General features: G+C 51.3%; 1 pseudogene; it reads left to right on the top strand.

Annotated features, from left to right (window-relative positions):
* The first annotated feature begins 499 nt into the window (after positions 1–499).
* LOC132392027 (U2 spliceosomal RNA) lies at positions 500–675 on the top strand (annotated as a pseudogene).
* The last annotated feature ends 4,031 nt before the right edge of the window (positions 676–4,706 follow it).

Raw genomic sequence — 4,706 nt, 5'->3', positions numbered from 1 at the left:
GAGGAGGATGGAAGGGGCTGTGTCGAGGTTCATCCCCAGCAGCTGCGTAACAGAGGACTCTCTGATCTACGGGCTGTTCCCAGGGACGCACACCGAGACCAACATCCGGTGCTGCTGGCAGTTCAGCAACTCGGTCAAAGACACTCTTTGGTCGGCCCGAAACTTGATGGTCTACCAGCACGCGGAGATGTCCGTGGGGAATGCTGCCGACTGGCACATTCTCGGCTGCAGGAGTACGTGCTGAGGGACGCACTCAGACTCGGTGCAGCCACCGCAAAGGCCTGGTGGGGAAGGACAACAGTCTAGGGTTCTTCTCCCACGGGAGTTGAGGGGTGGGTGGCGGGGTGTATACCCCTAAACCACTGTATGTAAATATGCAATAACAGAGTGCCACCTGGGTGCAAAAGTGTGGGAATGTAAAGACTGTAATGGAAACATTTGTAAAGGACTGAGAGTCATGGAATGGATTATTGTACATAATTTTATTTTTGAATAAAGTATATTTTGATTAATAAAAAAAAATTCTGTTCTTACCAGTTTAATACCTGGTATGTCCCTTACATGGGATAATGTATTAAACTGAGTTTTGGATCAGGGAGTTGGGCTAGGAGTTTGCTCTGTCCTCTCCAAGCATCAACCTAGTGTTGCAGTACGTCTGGGAATGGTGCACTTCCCTTCGGGGGAATTTTAAAGAGTTTGAAAAGTAGATCTTTGAACTATTATACAAGGTACTGGAGGAACGTTAAGCTGCTGACCCCAGGGAACATCCAGGAACCAGAGAAGGAGTCCAAAGGCTGGAGAACCTTGAAAGCCTTCTTTGATTCCCCGGTTCACTGGTGGGAAGCCACCAAGGAGAACATCAAGAAATTCTTCATCCGCAAGGGCATCCAGAGAGCAGGGCAGGGGCAGAGGGAACTGTGTAAACTCCAGACAGAGTTGCAGTAACTCCTCCTTCTGCAGTCGGAAGGGTGGATGTCAGGGAGGAACTGCGGGAGGTGAAGGGCCGGCAGGCCCAGCACTTTGCCGTCGAGTCCTCCAAGATCATCTTCCGTTCGAGGGTCCAAACCGTGGAGCAGGATGAGATGTGCTCACGATTCTTCTTCCAAAAGGTGCACGGGGGAGCTCTGATATCCACAACCTTAAGGAAGAGGACGGCTCAGTCGCGTCCTCGCAGACAGACGTACTGAGGATCTGCAGGTCCTTCTATGCCGGTCTGTACGGAGAAAAGGCCACAGACTCCACAGCCTCCCGCAGCTTCCTGTCGTCTATCAAGCAGGTCTTAGACGACGGCAAGCGGGAGAGTCTGGAGCAGTCACTGACCCTGGACGGGCTGACTGGCTCCGTCCGTTCCTTTGAGTCGGGTAGGACTCCCGGAGGCGACGGGAGAGTCTGGAGCAGCCGCTGACCCTGGACGGGCTGACTGGCTCCGTCCGTTCCTTTGAGTCGGGTAGGACTCCCGGAGGCGACGGGAGAGTCTGGAGCAGCCGCTGACCCTGGACGAGCTGACTGGCTCCGTCCGTTCCTTTGAGTCGGGTAGGACTCCCGGAGGCGACGGGAGAGTCTGGAGCAGCCGCTGACCCTGGACGGGCTGATTGACTCCGTCCGTTCCTTTGAGTCGGGTAGGACTCCCGGAAGCGACGGGAGAGTCTGGAGCAGCCGCTGACCCTGCACGAGCTGACTGGCTCCGTCCGTTCCTTTGAGTCGGGTAGGACTCCCGGAGGCGACGGGAGAGTCTGGAGCAGCCGCTGACCCTGGACGGGCTGACTGGCTCCGTCCGTTCCTTTGAGTCGGGTAGGACTCCCGGAGGCGACGGGAGAGTCTGGAGCAGCCGCTGACCCTGGACGGGCTGACTGGCTCCGTCCGTTCCTTTGAGTCGGGTAGGACTCCCGGAGGCGACGGGAGAGTCTGGAGCAGCCGCTGACCCTGGACGGGCTGACTGGCTCCGTCCGTTCCTTTGAGTCGGGTAGGACTCCCGGAAGCGACAGCTCACCGGTCGAGTTGTATTCGGCTCTGTGGAACCGGACGGGCCCCGACCTGCTGGAAGGGTACAACGCTACGCTCCTGGAAGGCAGCATGTCCGAATCCATGAGGAAGGGCATCATCACCCTCATCTACAAGCAGAAGGGGGAGAGGGAAGACATTAGGAATTGGAGGCCCATCTCACTTCTGAACGTGGACTACAAGATCCTGTCCAAGGCTTTTGCCAACAGGGTCAAGTCTGCACTGGAGCAGGTGATCCACCCGGACCAAACCTGTGCTGTACCTGGCAGGAAGATCTCAGACAGCCTTGCGCTGCTGAGGGACACCATCGCCTACGTGCAGGACAGGGGGGTGGACGCCTGCCTGGTCAGCTTGGACCAGGAGAAAGCCTTCGACAAGATATCGCACACGTACATGGCGGATGTACTCTCCAAAATGGGATTTGGGGAGGGAATCTGGAATTGGATCAAACTGCTCTACACAGACATCTGTAGCACAGACCAGGTCAACGGGTGGGAGACAGACAGCTTCACCATCAGGTCTGGAGTCAGGCAGGGCTGCCCTCTCTCCCGTCTTGTTTGTGTGCTGCATAGAACCCTTTGCCGAGGCCATCAGGAGGGATGAGGGCATAAGAGGGGTGACGCTGCCAGGCAGCGGAGGGACACAAGTCAAAACTACTAAACTCATCAAAAAGGCTGGATCTGTCCTTGGCTACAACTTGGACTGCTTTTGAGTTAGTGGTGGATAGGAGGTCTCTAAACAAACTGTTATCCATCATGGACAATCTGGCACATCCTCTCCATGACCTACTGAATAAGCAGCGGAGCACCTTTCGAACAGACTCATTCAGCTCTGCTGTCACAAGGATCGTTACAGAAAATCTTTCCTACCAAATGCAATAAACATATACAACAGTTCATCTCTGTCCGACAGGGAAACGTACACAGTACAATAGTAACACACACAAAATGCTGGTGGAACACAGCAGGCCAGGCAGCATCTATAGGGAGAAGTGCTGTCGATGTTTCAGGCCGAGACCCTTCGTTCTGATCCCTACAGATGCTGCCTGGCCTGCTGCGTTCCACCAGCATTTTGTGTGTGTTGCTTGAATTTCCAGCATCTGCAGATTTCCTCGTATAGTGCAATAGTCTCTGCTTTGTATTTTGTACATTTTTATTGCACATTGGTATACTACTTTTAATATTATTACTATTTTACACTACTATTGTTCTGTATTTATTATTAGTTCAGCACACGGCAAGATGCAGGACACAGGAAGTTCAGTGATAGTCAGGAAAGAGGAAGAGTTTAAAAAGCCAGTGCAGAGTACCCCGGGGGCCATCCCCTCAACAATAGGTATATCCCTTTGGATAGAGTACAGGGTGGGATGATGTAGAAGTGGAAAGTCACAGCAGTCAGGTGTCTGGCACTGAGGGAAGGAGGGACAAGAGGCAAGCTGTGTTGATAGGGGATTTGTTATTTAGGCAAACAGGAAGGTGCCTAATGGTGACTCCTTTGCTTGCATCTTTGGAAGCACTTCTACTTCTATCTTTAATATCTCTTCTTTTTCTCTTCAGGGTTCTTTTGAAGACCCTGAACTACAGTTACACTAACTTTGGTTCTTAACGGAAATGGGACCCACTCTCAGGCCTCACGACTGGCCGCTTTTCAATACGCCAAGGACGCGGCCTGAAAGATCAGTGCACCTTCAGGGTGCCGGATTTTCATGGCTCTGGAGGTGGGCAGATTCGAGGTTGGTGCCACCACAGAAAACTGGTGTGTCCTGGGAGTACACAGAAGGTTGAAAGCAGTGAGCTGGCTGTGTGCCCAGAGTCCCAATATCTTTAGGCACAGAGCTTGGAAAAAGTGCCGCCACAGACCTTTAACACCATAAATTGGCAAGTTTGTTTTGTTATGTCTCTCTTCTCGCTGTGAAACAGGGACATTTCTTTTTCCCTTATTAGGGAGAGAGAGCCTGTGGTATGTCGAATTACTGGGTGAACGAGTAGTCTTTAGGGTACTGCGAGTCTGTGTCTTTATCGATGCTTTGCTGCACGCTTATGTGCTCAGGGAAAGGTGCAGATGCTTTTTTTGCTGGTGTCGGGATTGTCACTTTGCTGCTGAGTATGAGTGGGAGGGGAGCGTGAGGGGGGCCTTGGGGTTCTAACATTTGACTGTCATTCATTCTTTGGGGCACTCATCTGTTTTTGTGGATGTTTGAGTAGAAAAAGAATGTCAGGATGTAAATTGTATACATTTCTCTGACATTAAGTGTACCTATTGAAACCTTCTGGTGCCAGGGTTCAGGACATCTCAGATGAAGTCCTCAGAACTCTTAAATGGGAGGGTCAATATCCAATGACATGGTAGGTACCAATGACATAGGTAGGAAGAATGACAAGGTTCTGCAAAGTGATCTTAGGGAGTTTGGTGCTAAGTTATTGTTCCACAAAAACTGATACCCAAATAAGTACAACTGTAACAAATGGATGCTGCAACTATTTGGTTTCGCTCGAACAAATGGACCCAGACTCGGTAGTTCATCCGAGACTCACTTTATTGTTAATATAAAGAAGAAAAATAGAGAGTTGTGAGAAATGCTTTATATTATACACTACCTACACCACGAATAGATAGGGCTAACTTAAGCAACCTCTAGTAGTCTACACCGCCGAGTATACTTAGCAACATCTGCGTGGTCCCTGAAGCAGGCTAGGGTGGAGGTC

This window comes from Hypanus sabinus, chromosome 3 (genome assembly GCF_030144855.1).
Source record: "Hypanus sabinus isolate sHypSab1 chromosome 3, sHypSab1.hap1, whole genome shotgun sequence".
Taxonomy (NCBI): domain Eukaryota; kingdom Metazoa; phylum Chordata; class Chondrichthyes; order Myliobatiformes; family Dasyatidae; genus Hypanus; species Hypanus sabinus.
This window is presented reverse-complemented; position numbering and strand designations above follow the sequence as displayed.